Genomic DNA, 19,192 nt, shown 5'->3' on the forward strand with positions numbered 1-19,192 from the left:
TGTCGGACTTTCCCATTTTTTCTCTCTCAATTACAGAACTATTAACGATCAATGAAGATATTTAAAAACAAAAAGAATGCACATTCTATTAGTGTTATCTAAACATTCTCGTTTCGTAAAATGTTTAATTCGGCGTAATTTAATTGCTTAGGGTTATGTTATGCAGATGATTTCAAAAAAAGATGAAATGGGACTATACATGACTGCCTGTAACTCTAAAATTTAAGATCTTTGTAATGAGTATAAAAAAATAAGGAGTGGCTATAGGCGCAAGAGTGATTGTGAAGCTTGCTTCCTTACCAACCAAATGGTTCCGGGTTCAGTCCCACTGCATGGCACCTTGGGAAAGTGTCATCTCCTATAGCCTTCGAGCCAACCAAAGCCTTATGAGTGAACTTGGTAGACGGAAACTGAAAGAAGCCCGTCGAATATGTGTGTGTGTTTGTCCCTCCAACATTGCTTGACAACCGATGCGCATCTTCGTTATTCTTCGATTTAAAATTCAAACTTCTAACCTCACCATGAATAATCTAGAAATGATTATCTCCCTTACAATAACTGCCGCCATGGCTTGTCACGTTTTTCAAACGCATGAGATGTTCGTCATTTAAAGACAGCCGAGGACTGACCTGACGACTTTGAATATACTTGCAATGAAATATGACATATCACAGGGAATATAATAGTACAAGCCAGTATTTGACTAGTACATTATCAATCCCGGAAGGATGAAAAGCGAAATTGACCTCGGCAGGATTTGAACTCAGCACGTAAAGAACCAAAAGAAATGCCGCTAGGCATTTTTCCAACGCTCTAATGATTCTACCAGCTCGCCACCTGACATGGTGCTAATAATTGTTGGTACAAGGCCAGCAGTTTTAGGGAGAGAGGTGAATTGATTGCTCAACTAGTATTTATTTTATTGACCTCGAAAGGGTAAAAAGGCAAAGTCCACCACGGCAGAATTTGAACTTAAAACGTAAAGATCTGGGGAAGAAACGCCGTTATGCATTTTGTCCGATTTTGTCAAGATCGCCAACTTGTGTGATTCTAATAATCCTTTCTGCTTTTTGTCCAGCGTGATAACGACTCAGCCAACTCGCCGCCTTACACATGATCCTATTGATGATTTCAAATTTTGGCACAAGCCTAGGAAATTCGGGGGAGTGGGGAGGAGGGCTAGTCGATGACATCGACCCCAATGCTCAGCTGGTATTTATTTTATCGACACTGAAATGATGAAAGACAAAGTCGACCTCGGCGGTATCTGAACTGAGAAGGTGAAGACTGACGAAATGCCGCTAAGTGTTCTGTCCGGCGTGCATACGATTCCGCCAGCTTGCTGCCTTAAATGTGATCCTAATAATCCTTTCTACTATAGGCACAAGGACTGAAATTTAGAGAGAGGGAACTGGTACTTAATTTATCGACTCCGAAAGATTGAAATGTAAAGTCGACCCCGGCGGAATTTGAACTCAGAACGTAGCGGCAGACGAAATACCGCTTAGCATTTCGTCCGACATGCTAACGATTCTCCCAGCTCGCCGCCTTAGATGTGATCCTAATAATCCATTTTACTATAGGCGCAAGGCCTGAAATTTGGGAGAGAAGGATAGTCGAATACATCGACCCCAGTGTTTCACCGGTACTTAATTTATCGACCCCGAAAAGATTAAAGGCAAAGTCGACCCCAGCAGAATTTGAACTCAGAACGTAGTGGCAGACCTAATACCTATTTTTTTACTACCCACAAGGGGCTAAACACAGAGAGGACAAACAAGGACAGACAAACGGATTAAGTCGATTACATCGACCCCAGTGCATAACTGGTACTTAATTTATCGACCCCGAAATGATGAAAGGCAGAGTTGACCTCGGCGGAATTTGAAATCAGAACGTAACGGCAGACGAAATACGGCTACGCATTTCGCCCGGCCTGCTAACGATTCAGCCAGCTCGCCGCCTTAGATGTGATCCTGATCATGACGACGAAAAGGACATGGTTAACACAGCTGAAATAATTTTTTTAAAAATTAATAAATAAATAAACGTTACACACGCACATGATGAAAGTGCGTGATTAACTTATTAAAGAACTAATGCAGTGTGAATTCATCACTAAACAAGAAGTAAAAGCAGTAAATAAACACAAAGAGAGATTGCTTTGACAATCATTTTCCAAAAACCATCGAGTTGTGTTTGGTTCAGCATTTATCTTTGGTTTTGTAAGCAATGTTGGCCATCATTTTTTCCTAATGCAAATACAGTAAATTTTACTCATCCAGTTTGCTTTTTAAAATATCAAACAGAGAAGAATCCGGTTGAGATTCGAACCACAATTCTTAAGTTTATCTAGTCTTAAATCGCAATCTAAATTATTTCTACAAAAGAAAAATAGTCGGCATAAAAAAAATAGAATTAACGCTTACGCACTGTTTTATATATGGCCTAGCCAGTGACTGCAAAGGAAGCGTGCAAGTTTCTCCGCCAAACGGGTTTCATAACCTTCCAGGTTAACAGTTATTTAAAGGCGAGAACATTCAACTACTTTTGGCTATTCTCCTGGTTAATTCAACCTCACCAGAGAGCGACTTCAGGATCTGCATAAGTCGGTCGTTTTCCCATCTGGTAGTCTCTCAACATCTTTCTCTTCTATTCACAGGTCTTAACTAGTCGTGACAATTAACGAATATTTATTATATTCCCGGTACCACTGACACAATATTAATTTTTTAAATGCCCATATATAAATACAATGTGGTATTAGGAAAATATTTTTCGGTTTGAACGGCAGTTTTTAACAATTTCTAGGTAACTAAAAATTTTTAAACTTACTATACTGGTAGAATGTGTTTATAAAACATCTTTTTCTCTTGGCTTTATTGAGAAAATTCTTTAATTTGTAAAATATTTGTTTGTTTTGTTTTTTCTTCAATTTCTGCAATTTCAACCAATCACTGACGTCTATTGAGGTAAAAAAAACATTCTGTGCCGTATGAATATGTCCCTCGTTTAAGAAAAAAATTGGGTTTATTTACATTTGTGAAGAAAAAATGATACCCTTCCCCCTAACCCTAAAACAGGTTGAAATGCAATAGACCGATACTAGGATCATAATTATGGGTAACAATTACATATGACACCGCTTGAAAAAACTGCCGTTCAAACCGAAAGGATCCAAATATTTGGAAACTCAAATGAATCTTAGTGTGGTTATTGCCAACACATGTAACCTAACATCCTACCTGATACGAAAACAGATAGAAAAGATAAAACAAACAACCACACTAAATATGTTTCGTTAGAATTTGTTATAGATTAAACATGAGCCTAGTGGTGGTAGACTTTTGGCTCCAAATCCTCCAAATTACACTTAAACAATATTTTCCCTTCATATCATTCGAGAAACTGAAAGGAAAGCGTCATACTCCTACATCGCAGTTACGTCACTAGTTTATCAGTTTCCGTCTTTCTTATAAAATGAAATGGGTTAAGTGATTTGATCTTCACTATTTGTTTCAGAGAAATTTGGTAGCTGTTTAGAAGCAGATCAAACGACAACTTTTTAACTTTTGCGAAAAAATATTAGTGGAATATGATTCGGTTTCCTATTTGATAACTCTTCTACTTGTAAGTTTTTAAAAGTTATTTAACGAGATATTTATTTCAATCATGTAAATGCTAAAATGTAATTTTTAAAAGAAGAAAGAAAAAGAATGGACGCGTTGCATAAAACTGCAGTGTAAAACAGCGAAGGTGACACGCAGGCTGTTTTATGTGGTTCAGGAAGTGCAATGCTTCCGAAGTGAAATCGTTGTATGTCGTGTTACACGAACTAGCAATATATATATATATATATATATATACACACACACACGTTTATGTTCCGTTAAGATCAACAAAAGAAGTATTCCATCTAGTGAGAGATAAATATTCAATGTACAGAGTACAACGGTACCAGCTACTTATAGTTTCTGGCATTGGAGACGCACATCTAAGCAAACTTTTATAACACACCTTGTGTTTGGTAACCATTTTTTAGGCTCTGAGCACATACTCTACTCACTTTAGAAAACAGGACGTTGGTACAAGAGAAATCACGAGAAGTTAGATACAGAAAGTGAATAAAAACGAGAAAAAAAAAAGAAAGAAAATTACATTCGTGTCCCCTTTGACCGTAAAGCCATAATTAAGCTGCAAGTTGTGGAACAATTTAACAGAGAGGGGTCCAAAATCTCGATACAGCTGCTCCATTCGGAGAGGGCGGTTTCCTCTCCTACGCCAAAAGAAGAGCAAGCTTCTTATATATATATAAATGGCCTAAACCTATCAAAGTGTATATATATATATATAATATATATATATATATATAATATATATATATATATATATACACTAGCTTACCCGTGTCGTCAGAAAAGCCTAGTTTTATTAATGATAAAAATGGCACGGTCAGATCAATCAGAAAAACAATTGAGTAAATATATGTTTATATACACAGAGCTGAACCACTTGAAGAAGTAGATACGGTTGTAAAGTCTCGGTTGAAAATATCGACCACATTATCGATATTATCTATATTAAATTATCAATAATACATTAAAAGTGAGCTTGAAACTTGCTTGCTTGCAATGTTACCCAGCCAAACTGGCGTATAATGGGAAAATACTATCGGTTAAGTTGCCCCTGAAATGTGAATACGAACGGAATAAAACAAGTTTTGAGTAAATCGGACAACTGGTTATTGAGATACTAGGGGTTTTCGTGGTATAAATACCCCAAACGGTGCATAATGGGAAAATTCTCTGAAAATAACTTAACCTTAAAAGGGAAAAAACTCTAACCTTTCCATTAGACACAGTGACTTGATAACGAAAAAATACGATTTGTTTTTTCCAGTAAATGTTTCTATTTTCGCTTTTGTTAAGTGCAATACTTTAATCATTTAGAAATATTTTTAAGTGAAGGTGATTTAAAAAATGTAAGTTGTTTGTACAGTAAATATTAATATTTTAGCTTTCTTTAAACAGGCAATATTTTAATGGTTTTTAAATTTTCAAGTGAATACCATTACAAAAAATATTTTTGGTATATTTAAAAAGTATTTTAAAGTGAAAATGACTTTCAAAATACGGTAAATATTTCGTAAAAGACTAGTTCGTAACTTCGGTGTGAAATAATTTTTTTTTCCATAGGTTTTTTTTCGAGTGCATTCAACGTATCTCACCTTCAAAGATTTGGCTACTATTTCTAGCACGCCCTACTACCACGTAACAGCTATTTGCAATAAAGACCCGAAATACCTGTTACGTTGTAGCAAGGCGTGCAAGAAATAGCAGCCAAATCTTTCTTTTTCTGGGGGAAAGGAGCCGTTTATGCGTGATTTCGATGTCACATTCGTTGAAAGCATGCGAAATAACCAGGAAAAGAAACAAACCCCACGAAACAAAACTCCGTTGGTGGGAAACTCAGACTTTCCCCGTGACCCAACGGGTCACGGGTGGTCTAATATAGATAGATAGATAGATAGATAGATAGATAGATAGATAGATAGATAGATAGATAGATAGATAGATGATAGATGATAGATAATAGATAGATAGATGATAGATAGATAGATAGATGATAGATAGATAGATAGATAATAGATAGATAGATAGATAGATAGATAGATAGAGAATGTGAACAACAGGTGCATCTTCTCCACTCCTATTACATAAAACCCATAGCTTCTAAATATGTTGTTCACAAGAACTCAGCCTTGTCACACTACATGAAAATCAACATACTGATAGCAGACTTAGGATAATGAATAACGTGTCCCCACTATGCAAAACCTATATAACAAAGAAACATGTACAGAACTTCATGCACCGCATGCAATTCTATGGATATGATCAGAAAGATAGGGTTCGGGTATATAGGGGAGCTAGAAAGAAGTTAATAGCATTATATGTAATGAAACCAGTGGTATCTACTCTAGATATAGAAGTAAAGACTGGAATAGGATACAAAGAGTTTGTGACAAAATAAACAAGGTGAACACGTGGTACAAGACCGACAAATATCAAAGAGTGATGTTTGTAGAGGCCACAGCCCATGGAGAACTAGCCTGTAGATTTGGGAAAGCTCTGAAGGAGGCCGAACCCAACATTAAGATTGTTGAAAAGTCAGGGAGCTCCATCAGGGAGCTCCATCCTATGTAGGATGTACTCCTTTGAGAATACCACATGCACCAATGATAACTGCATGGTATGTAAGATTAACCCTGGCACTAACTGTAGGACTAGAAATGTAGTATACAGCATAAAGTACATAGAGGGTGCATGTAAAGACAAAAACATAGGTGAGACATATAGAAGCATTGCGGACAAACTAAATGAACATTTGAGATAATATGACGACAAAAAAATGTCCTCCATACTCTACCATCATGCCAAAGACCAACATGGAGGCACACTGGGTCAACTTGACATCGACATTTTTTCCAAGCACCCGAAGGACCCAACACTCAGACAAACACAAGAGTACGTCATCATAAATGAAACATCACCAGTACTAAGCAGGAAATATACATAGAAGGTAGTCATGTAAGTAGGCTGTTATGTAGACGTGTGTGTGTGTGTGTGTGTGTGTGTGTGTGTAGGTAGGTAGGTAGGTGAATGGATATGTAAATAAATAAATAGATAGGTACATAGGTAATACGAACAGACAAGCATACATACACAAATGAAGACTGAAACACATGACCATGTACACACATGCACATTTCATATACACACACACACAAGGACACATTTGGAGACACATCCATACATAACAGATGTACGTACATAATCATACAAACCCATACACATAGACACACTCAAACATGCACACACAAGGAGGCATAAGTACACACACACATACAGACACACAAAAATGAATATGCAGAATATATACATACATACAAACGTACACACACGCATATATATATATATATATATATATATATATATGCCTACACACACAAACAGATACATACATATGTGCATACACATGCATACTGGCGCATACACATGCGCACAAACAAACAAACAAAAAGAACGCAGCTCTGATAACGGACAGAGTCAACGACTATTGAAAAGTTTGCAAGATGCAACGAAAGTTTTAGAAAAAAATAAGTAAATGAGTGGAAATCGAACCGGTGAGTGTGTTAAATAATAAGGCACTAAAAGAGAATGGTTCTCCCCAGACAATATATATATATATATATATATATATATATATATATATAATATATATATATATATATATATATATATATATATATATATATAAGTTAATCTTTATGTCCAGCTAAACATGGTTATCTTGTTGGAACACCAAATACAGTGTTATTGGCCTTGACAGATTCTCTCATGTAAGCACTTGGTGCATAAAAGCACACACATAGTTGGGCACCCGAATTCCCATATCATGTGATTTCATTCTATTCGAAATAAACAGTGTGCGGCTCCAATATCACGTAATTTTATTCATCTGAAAGTCATCAACGGGAGGATCACCCAAGACTAATAATGCAGTATTACGTTCTAACAAGGCATCCATATTAAGTTGGATATAAAGATTACCGTTTAGCATTTATACTGCTTTTGTAGCTAATAATTTATACATATATATTTCATCTTTTATCTTTTACTTGTTTCAATCGTGAAACTGCGGCTGTGCACCTTGAAGAAATTTTAGTCAAATGAATCGAACCCAGTACTTTCTTAAGCCTGCTATTTATTCTATCAAATCTCTTTTTGCCTAACCGCTAAGTTACGGAGTGGTAAACACACCAACACCGGTTGTCAAGCTCTGGGTGAGGCACACACACACATACATACATACGACGGGCTTCATTCAGATTTCCGTCTACCATATCCACTTACAAGTCTTTGGTTGGCCTGAGGCTATAGTAGGAGACATTTGCTCAAAGTGCTACGCAGCAGGACTCAACACGGAATCATGTGGTTGGGAAGCTTGTTACCACACCCACACACACACACACACACAGGCATCAAATGCAGTGTGGTCATGTGAGACGTATGGATGAGGAGAGCTGCATTAAGAACTACCGGTCTCTAATTGTGAGGGAAAAGTGTGGAAGGGCTAGACCTAGGAAGGACGTGGGACGAAGTGATGAGAAAGGGTCTTCAAACGTTTGGCCTCACAGCGGAGAAGTCAAAGGACCGAGACTTCTGGCGCTTTGCTGTGCTTGAGAAGACACGCCAAACTAAGTAAAATCGTGGTGGTCCATGCATACAGGCATGTCATTTATATCCCTCTCTGAGCTGAGAGATTCTATATTTGCGGGTTCGTGGGTACTTGTACCATGTAAAAACACCCGCGCCGGTTCCACGTTAAAAGCACCCAGTACACTCTGTAAAATGGTTGGTATTAGGAAGGGCATCCAGCCGTAGAGACCATGTCAAAACAAATAGATTCCGGGCAGCTCTCAAGGTGGCCAGCACCTATAGAACCGTCCAACCCACGCCAGTATGGAAAACGGACGTTAAATGATGATGATTTTTTATATATATATATATATATATATATATATATATATATATATATTATATAAAAGGGCTTAGTAAAATAATTACTTTGCCGCATACTGAACTCGTTAGAAATAGCAGCTAAAAAGACTATTTCTAACACTTAAAGAAAACCTCTCTCATATAGTGTTTGCTCAATTCAACTCAAGAAAGTATGAGGGTAGAGACATTAAAAAAATCAAATGCAAAGGTTATTTGAGTACGTACGTTTCAAGATTAGCCAAAATCGACCCTTCTCTCATCAGCTCAGAATGCCCTTGTTTGAATTTGAAAACACTGAAAATGGGAGCATACCCTTTCGGCTTGTTATCGCTTCAGAAGATCTGTTCCAAACTAACAGTGCCAACAAACTCAAATATGCAAGAGAAAGATTTCTGCTCTCCCCTAAAGAGAGGTTTTCTTTAAGTGTTAGAAATAGTCTTTTTAGCTGCTATTTCTAACGAGTTCAGTATGCGGCAAAGTAATTTATTTTACTAAGCCCTTTTATATAATGTAATAATTTGAATTTGCCTTAAATGGTCCCTTTGCATACTGAATACTTGGTGAAATTGATTAATTAATTAATTAATTTTACCCTCAATTGTTGAAATTATAATTCATCTCTCTCTACTTAATTGTCTCGGATTTTACCGAAAAAAGCATAGTGTTTGCTGATTTTAACCCACGCTGGTGGAAAGGGGAGAGCAGAAATCTTTCTCTTGCATATTTGAGTTTGTTGTCACTGTTAGTTTGGAACAGATCTTCTGAAGCGATAACAAGCCGAAAGGGTATGCTCCCATTTTCAGTGTTTTCAAATTCAAACAAGGGCATTCTGAGCTGATGAGAGAAGGGTCGATTTTGGCTAATCTTGAAACGTACGTACTCAAATAACCTTTGCATTTGATTTTTTTAATGTCTCTACCCTCATACTTTCTTGAGTTGAATTGAGCAAACACTATATGAGAGAGGTTTTCTTTAAGTGTTAGAAATAGTCTTTTTAGCTGCTATTTCTAACGAGTTCAGTATGCGGCAAAGTAATTTATTTTACTAAGCCCTTTTATATAATGTAATAATTTGAATTTGCCTTAAATGGTCCCTTTGCATACTGAATACTTGGTGAAATTGATTAATTAATTAATTAATTTTACCCTCAATTGTTGAAATTATATATATATATATATATATATAATATCTTTCTCGTTTCTACTTCTCCTTCTTGAGCGCATGCGCAGTATTTTTTGGTTACTATGGAAACAGTTCTTCGCAATCAGCTGTGCAACACATGGCGCTTCTTTGTTTTGGTTACTATGGAAATAGAAATTTTCGCTACGGTGATATGTAAAATACTCGCTTCTGATTGGCTAAAATACCCAAATTTTGCAAATTTTAAAAGCTAATAACTTTTTAATTATGGATTTATAGGAAAAATTAATTTCATTTTCATAATTAGTATACAAAACTATCCATTAAGCAAATTTAAAAACAATTGGAATAAAATCGTAAACAGTGACGAAAGCCACTAGTTTCCTTGGATGCAACTATTTTACTCTACGTAATTGATCGGCCTGCTGCATGTCATTCATGAGTGCGTGTGGCTTAGTATCATATATCATACTTTCGCTAATTGTTTTGCGTAGTTGTGAATAGACACAGACGCAATCACCCCTTAACTCAGCGGCACATCTAGGACAGCTGAGGAGACAGAGCTGTACCCACATCCAGCTGGTACTCATTTACAGCTAAGTGAAGCAACACCTTGCTTAAAGATAGATACTGCGTGCCGCTCGTTCAGGAACTGAGCCTACGACCTTATAATGGTGACCCGAACACACTAACCCAAAGGTCACACTACAAATAGCATCCAAATTTCCATAAATCATCATCTACTGTCTTAGAGGAACGACATTTTGGTTTATATAGACCTAGGTATTCTATTTGGAAATAAAGACCAGATACTTACACCAACAAAAACTTACTTCAAATTTTATTTCAAGTCACGAGAGAGCTTCTAACGCGTCACTCGACCTGTCAGAAATAACAACCAAATCTACCTCACATTACATCTTACCATCACTGGAAAATAAGAGAACGATACATCTGATACTGAAATCATAGATATCTTTAAATAGACAGGATAGTCATATCTGGAATGCCTTTGATCGTTAGTTTGCTCAGTGAAGGGTAACCTCGTCATAAACAATAATTTACTTCATGGCGTAAAAACCACGTGTTTACAGTTGTATCTTTCCTACAAGTTTTAATTTTATCTAAGTTCCAAATGCTCTTTAATGATTGTTTCTCATCTATACTTCAGACATGACATCAAAGTTCAAATGAATTAATGTATGAGAAAGGTCTACAAACATAATGATGTTCTGAACCCTAGTGGAAGAAACTCTTGGAAACCACTTGAACTGTTGCACCCTTGAAATTTCAAGTCTTTGCCCATCAAAACAAGCTTATTACAGACGACACTTTGTAAACTAGAAGAAATAATTTTATTAGGTAGCAAAAGCTATTAATATGCAGGATGCATTCACAACTGATTTATTCTTATATTATCTACAAAGGAATCAAACAACTAGCCGCACACATCTATACCGGAAACTAGCTTACTGACATAAAGGCAGTCAATTACGACACCCTGTCACATAGGTCGAACTTGTGCAAAGTAGGGAAGTGATACATGTGCAGCAATATACATTAAAACACTATGGGGTTGTATGAAAAGAGATCTGTAGACATTGATATTTTTATTTAAGGTTACACACACGTACAGCCGTTTATCTTAATCGCCTCACATACTGACCTTTCAGCAGTCCATTTTATCCCGCTTTCACGAATATTTTTCTTGTAAGACGAAAGAAAAGCAAAAGAAAAGATCTACAAACAAACTGACTCAGCCGTAGGTAAGGAGAGGACAAAAGAAATCGAGAAGCAGACAGAAAGATAAATAAAATAAAGACATAGAAGAAGGTGTCATGTGAACCTTTAACAGCAGCTAACAATATTTTGTTAGCACGTGGAGTGACACAGACAAGGCTTGTTCGGTATTTAACAGATTTACGAAGAGACCCCCTCTTCCTTTCAGTCACTGACTGACTTCTCTGAACCATCCCCTACCTCTTCCGCAACTCAACTCCGACGAAGAATACACCTCACTAGCAGTCAGCCATGAACTTTGTGTTAATTCCTTTCTTTACAACAGAGATACATTTTTGTTATTGTTGTAGTAATTCTGTAGTGAGTGCTCCGAATTTGTCGCGGTTTTCATTTCATACGTTTTATTTTATTTATTATGCTTCTTGTTAAAACTTCACGCACAGTCCACAAGTCTACCATAAAAGCTTTTCTAAACAATACAATGCAACTCTGTTACCTGAGATTGAGCAGGTGGTTTAACGTTTCAATTGAAATTTTATAGAAGTACCAAACCCAATATCCGATGTCAAACAGAGTTCACATTTTTACGATTACAATTTTTACGGTGATACAAAATGACTCTATTTCAGTCCAAACAGTAATTAAGTTGAGCTTCCAGTACCACGACTATTAGTTGATCTGAAATCGCTAAATACAATAGAACTGTGTGGGAAATGACAAAAAGATAAATAATCTATGCTTAAGGCTATATATTTAGTATTTTAAATAATGTTTCTTTTTCTTCTTGAACATTATTTATTTTCAGCAACTCTAATTTTAACTTTTAATGTTACTATAATTTTAAACAATATTATCTTAAAACAGAGATTATTACTGCGAATGTGTATAGTTAGTTCATAGTGAAGTTCCCTGTGAATGATATCAGCGATGTGATTTTGATTCTCGCTTTGAAAAACTCAAGTAGTAGGCGCAGGCATAGCTATGTGGTAAGAAGTTGGCTTTCCAACCAAATGGTTCCAGGTTCAGTCCTACTGTGTAGCACCTTAGGCAAGTGTCTTCTACTCTAGCCCCAGGTCAACCAAGGCCTTGTGAGTGGATTTGGTAACAGAATGAAACCTGTCATATATAAATATATGTGTGTGTGTGTCTTTGTATTGGTTGTTGGATGGTTACGTTCACGTAATGTAATTGTTCAGTAAAGAGATTAATAGAATAAGCACCAGGCTTTAAAAAAAATGTTCATTTGACTAAAATCCATCAAAGCAGTGCCCCAGCATGGCTGCAACTCAATGACTGAGACAAGTAAGAGATGAAAGAGTTTAATGCTATTAAGGAAGATATGAAAGTTACAACCTCTTGTTTTGCATTTCTTTTAACTTTTGTTCAAATAAGTTTGTAGCGGTCTCTGATATCCTCACTGTTTGAGAGACACGGCAGGAATGATCTCGTTTGAGATTACAGCCATCTTTGGCCGAGCTGTTCCTGTTGTGTCCACTCAATTGATTGGTTGTCTCTACTTATTTCGCGCCACTGTCCAAAGCCAACCAATCACGGCCTTTGGTTAAGGTCCCTTCTCCTAGGCTCTGTTGAGCCACCTTACTTGTATATAAAGGAATGTTCTCAGTATACTTGGTCTTTGGTTCTAGTCCTTCTAAGGACTAACCTCTGACCACAGAGCTACTCAACATGCTCCAGTTCCAGCGACAGACGATCAGCCACGACGACGCTAATGTACACCCGCAACAGAACGCCTTCTATCTCCGCCGCCGTCGTCACCATCATTGTACCAACTTCAAGTCGTCTCTACCATCGTCGCCATCACCATCGCCCACTTCAGACATGTACGCACCAACCTCACAGATCCACGCTGTTAGAGTGAATCCCTTCACCAAGTAAAACAGTCCATCTGAAGAATTCTATATTAAGAGAACCAGCTCGGCGATTGAGACCACGACCGCGGCTCGACAATATTCGCCCAACCGGTCTCCGCCCGAGACACAACATCTTGATATTGAACTCTTACACATCGTGTACCTTATGAACTGTAAACCAATTTCCATCATTAACTCTATGCTCTGTACTTTCTGTGTCACACGCATTCATCCTTATTGTATCTGTCATCCACACGAACACACAGACACAAACACGTGTTGCATGCACACACACACACAACACTTGCTAGCGCTCACAACCTTTTAACCTTAACACCATTGTAAATAAAATGATATCTATCACTCAAACAGTGGAACGGCTTGTCGTCATTCAACTATATTCTGTTGGCACTGCATTGTATAAATTGTATTATGGCTTATCTTATTTCGTTAGGGATGCGACCGTGTGACTTACCTATGTCACCAATCTCCACATACGGTCGTATTTCCTACAAGTTTTACATTTTAATACCACTTGTTTCAGGAAATAAATAAGTCAACCCCACCCACCCCAAAACGGCAAAAATTCTAAAAAAAACAATTTTTTTGTTTCAAAAATATTATTTCTATTCATTTGTTATATGTATAAGGCCAAAAACAACAGGCCCATCGTATGCTTTAATGCTAAGCTTAAGTAGTAAACTGATTGCTTGAATGTATTCATTCAAGATCCATTATAAAACAAACAATGTGGTGACCAATGAGCACAGGAAGAAAGAAGCTTGGGGTTATGCCAAAGATCCTCATCAACAAAGTCATCCTTAAAGAAGCGAAGAAGTACCGACGAAGTTTTATAACTCATGGCTAAACTAAATGAAGATATCAATGTCCATCACTCATGGATACTATAGTGACTACACTTTACCATGGTCAGCTGCTGATCATCCACAGGGCTATCAATAAGAACTGAAGCTTCTATTATAGTCACTAACAAAATAATATTATTGATAAAATATTATGGACTGTTTGTCTGTGATGTTTTTCGTCCTAACAGAGAACCACTTGTCAACTCCAACAAGGAAATGCAAAGGTTATATGATATGAGTTACAGAAAAGATGAAAACTAATGTTACCCATACTCTTGTATTTGAAAATTATTCACAATTCCAAGGAACAGAACTGGTCACATTTTCAAGGGACATGGGGATAGAACTAAGTTAGGATAAGCGCCCATATTTGGTAGTTAATTGCAATAAGATAGCTGACCAGACAAGGAATATGGATACCAATGGCTTATCTGTCTCTCTTATCTCTAATAATAAATGCTACAAGTACCTTGGGGTTCCTGAGAGTAATGCATACACCGGTCCTGTGAGTAAAGCTCTTAGAGTGACAGAAGAATTATTCAGCAGACTTTTGTAAGGTATGGAAGTTAGGTCTGTCTACATTCAATAACTCATATCCCACAATGCTTTTGTGCTAGCACCAACATTTGTTGGACACTTGAAGAGAGATATTAGAAACTACTGGTCAGTTCTACACCAACAGTGACACTGACAAATCTATGTTAAATGGAGGAATGAAGGAAGAGACTAATAGTTGATGCAAAATGGCCTTTATTATTCAGGCTAATTCTACTGAAAAGTAAAGAGAGAAATGAGTTTATCACATGTGTGCACAATAGTAAAAATAATACCATCTTGAGATTAGGTGAAGAACTCTTTCATAGGTACTTATGAACCATGAGTAGCAGGACTAATCTACATGAACAGAAATTTATGCACGGGTATCTCAGATATCATAAGAATAGCAGCTTCTCCTGGACCTGTAGTGAACATGCCTTTGCTACCCAAGAACAGAAGATAGGTACCAAATTCCAGATCAAGAGAAATAGTAAAAATAAGTATGACCCCAAAAGTTAAATGTGTAACAATTATTGTTGTTGTTATCCTAATTCCAACAATAAGACTTTTTTTTTTTTTTTTTTGCTAGAAACTAGCTTCCTCCTTGTAAGAAGAATGCTGATAAATTAAAGTAAGGTAAGTGTACACTTGAGTTTAAATCGTTTCAATGTTTGATCACTGAAACACTCAATTTTGACTGACAAAAGTGAAAGTGAAGTCAAAAACTCGAGGATTTCAAAATTTTACACTACACATCAAACCAAACCTGGTAATATGATAAAAGGTTGGAACTGAGGGTTACAACGCATCTTTGGATTATTGAAACAGAAAAGGAAAATCTAGTGAGAGAGCCTTACAGATGGTCACTCTACTAGCTAAAAATAGTCATAGCTATGTTGTTATAGTTTATGTCACAACACTGCAATTTGATCTCACCATCTGGCACCTTGGGTGAGTATCCTATTACTGTAGCTGAAAGTTGGCCCAATGTCTTGTGAATGGAATTTGATGTGTATGCAAAGGTATATCTTTTATCTATTAGTTTTACTTGTTTCATTCATGTGCTAGGGCACATCTTTGAAGAATTTTAGTCAAATGAACTGACTCCAGTACTTATCTTTATTTTAAACCCAGTACTTATTCTATCAGTCTTTTTCTTTTGTTGAACCGCTACATTATGGGATGTAAACACACCAGCACCAGTTGTCAAGCAGTGGTGGAAGACAAACACAGACATAAAGACACACACACAATGATGGGTTTCTTTCAGTTTCTGTCCACCAAATCTACCTTGGTCAGCCAAGGTACCATACAGTGGGACTGAACATGGATCCATATGGTTGGGAAGTAAATGCACTTCTAACAACAGAGCATAATTTGGGTTTGATACTTTTCTCCACTGGACTTGATGTTCCCTCATTAGCAATATGCTGGTGATAGGCCTGCCATGATGACCATTATTGGTTACAAAAGAAATCTGAGAAAATAATAGAACCTACAAATAATGAGCTATTTAAAATTTATTTGTAAATTAGTTCAATCCTTCATTTCTTTTTGGCAAATTCATCGATCACTTTGATAGAAAATGTATTAGCACCATACTATCTTCATCTTCTTCAAAAGGCCTTTAGTCATGGAAATGGCAACTAAATTACTCATCTCTTCATTTTGAGAACACCTCATATAATTATCTACTAGCTTTTATGAAGAAAGCGATTTCTCACAGTAAGTATTGAGTCATCCCATAAATAATGTGGGTTTTTTTTTCAATTGCATGAACTAAAAGTCAGAGGGGGACAGGATAAACTACCTGCATCAACTTGTTATAAAAGCAGGAAGTCATTTTACTTTGGTCTTATTCTGAGTGCAAATTTTGAAGAGTGCAGTTCAATTTTAACAGTTATTTTTCCAAAGTTATAATCAAAGTGACAAAGCATATTCAGAATATTTTGCTTTATGAGTTCAAAAAAAGTTAACCACACGATGGAAAGTGCGAGGAATAATGATGCAGTATATGGGGATTGGACAACGAGCATAAGCTGGAAATTACAGCCTAGAAAACAAGCTTCATCCTGGAAGATCTGTAGAGCTCGACAAGGACGTCCTGCAAATCCTGGTGGAACAAAATCCCAAAATAACTGTTCGGGAACTAGCAGAGAAGCTTAGATTTGGTCATTCAACCATTCGCCGACACCTGTGTGCCATTGGAAAAATCAACAAATTAGGTTAATGGGTCCCTCACAAACTTTCTGAGTCTAATTGCACGCAGAGAATGAATGTGTGCTCTTCTTTGCTATCATGTCTCATGAATGAACCTTTTTTTGACTGAATAGTGACTGGTGACAAGAAATTGGTTCTCTATAAAAATGTGAAGCACCAAAGACAGTGGGTAGGGAAAGGAAAAACTCCAGCACCCCAGGCTAAAGAAGGTCTTCACCCGCGTAAGGTGTTGTTATCTGTTTGGTGGGATTTGTAAGGTTTAGTGCACTTTAAACTTTTAAACCCAAACCAAATGATAGCAAAAGAGATCTACTGCGAGCAGTTTGAGCGGATTAAGTCAGTGCTAGAAGGAAAATGACCATTTTTGGTTTCAAGACGAAAGGTGTTCTTCCATCAGGATAATGCTCAGTAACATACAGCAAGGATGACATTCCAAAGGCAGTTTGAATGGGAAACGATGCCCCACTCAACATATTCACCAGACATTGTCCCATCTGATTATCATTCATTCCACAGTTTTCGAAATCATTTGGATGGAAAAAATATGAATTCAGTAGTCAAGGTCAGAACAGTACTGGAGGTGTATTTTTCATCACGGACAAGTGAATTTTGGAAAAGGGACCTTACAAGTCTACCAGATAGATGGAAGACGGTTTTAGAAATTGAAGGAGAGTATATTTTAGATAAAAGAAGTATAAAAAAACACACATTATTTATTGGATGATCCAATACATGTGGCAGGTATGGTCAAAATCAGATGTGATTTTTGTTACTTCAGCCAGACCTTAATTTAGTTCAAGCTCCCAAATTATGTCAGCGACTTATTGGATGTTTGACACTTGCTTTGCAAAATCTGCAGCATAAACTGATTTCCTCTCACATTTCCAATCCTTCTAAATCCAATATGCTTTTACAGACATTCAAAGATGAAAACACTTCCATCAATACTTTTTTCATAAGTGTGAAAAAGCTTCAGATTCAACAATTCAACAAATCTTTGCTCAATGTGAACAATAGCTTCACTTGAAAGTCCAGATTATGTGCAGTTGGCATTTTCCTTCATGAAATCTAAATGCAATGTTAAACAATCATTGTATTCTGCTACTGCTTCACGTATAGCCAGAAAATTACCCTTATTGTTTGATTCCTGTGTTTTATTGTGTCCTTTAAATGGTAACTCTTCATAGGCCTGAATTTCAATACAATGAATTAAACTTTTCAATATATCATGATTTTTCTCAACTGATCTGTTATGGAACTGAATTGAAGCTGCTTTCCGGTAATTAATCACTATCAATTTGTTGTCAGCCAAAAGTGTTTAGAGCAATTATGGAATTTAGATGGTTCTGAGATTTTTGTATTTTGTCAAATGATCCAAATTGCAGTAGCCAGTTGTTATCCATGTGTTCTTATGCTGACAAAATAATAGACATGAGAAACAAAAAAATTTGTTCAGAATGGCATAGGAGTGGCTGTGTGGTAAGTAGCTTGCTTACCAACGACATGGTTCCAGGTTCAGTCCCACTGCATGGCACCTTAGACAAACATCTTCTACTATAGCCTCGGGCCGACCAAAGCCTTGTGAGTGGATTTGGTAGATGGAAACTGAAAGAAGTCCGTCATATATATGTTTTTCACTGTTTGATTTGCCTAATAGTGGTTTTATCTTTAATTTAATATAATATAATATAACATATTTATACTATAAAGTTGGATTTAATCCTAGATCTAATTTTTCCCTGTAAGTTTGGATTTATTCCCTAATATTATTATTATATATATATATATATATATGTACGTGCGTGTATAAGTTTGTGTGACTGTGTTTCTCCCCCCAACATCGCTTGACAACCGATGCTGGTGTGTTTACGTCCCCGTAACTTAGCAGTTCAGCAAAAGAGACCGATAGAATAAGTACTAGGCTTACAAAGAATAAGTCCTGGGGTCGATTTGCTTGACTAAAGGTGGTGCTCCAGCATGGCCACAGTCAAATGACTGAAACAAGTAAAAGAGTAATGGCGACATCCTGTAATTCACTCAAACTCTTCATAATACTTAAAATAAAAATAACGATGCCATTCCTTACTGCCCACTTTGGTTTTGGTGGTCCTTCAATGTCCATGCCACCTCAGTCTTTGCCTTCTCAAACAGGTGCACCACCGAGCACAGGACGAATAACTGGAAAGCGTCAGTATCCTCAAATGGTAATTGTTTTGCTTCCTAATAGTTTCGTGCCAGCGCCGCCTTGCTGCAA

At 36.8% G+C, this 19,192-nt stretch overlaps 1 long non-coding RNA gene across 1 annotated transcript; it reads right to left on the minus strand.

Moving 5' to 3' along the window:
• Positions 1-473: 473 nt before the first annotated feature.
• Positions 474-16,093, minus strand: LOC118766467. The gene is made up of 3 exons (XR_005002401.1): positions 16,083-16,093; positions 4,054-4,058; positions 474-558 (listed from the first exon to the last, which is right to left on the minus strand). It is a non-coding gene; the product is annotated as an uncharacterized LOC118766467 (long non-coding RNA).
• Positions 16,094-19,192: the final 3,099 nt, after the last annotated feature.

This window comes from Octopus sinensis, linkage group LG1, assembly GCF_006345805.1.
Source record: "Octopus sinensis linkage group LG1, ASM634580v1, whole genome shotgun sequence".
NCBI lineage: Eukaryota > Metazoa > Mollusca > Cephalopoda > Octopoda > Octopodidae > Octopus > Octopus sinensis.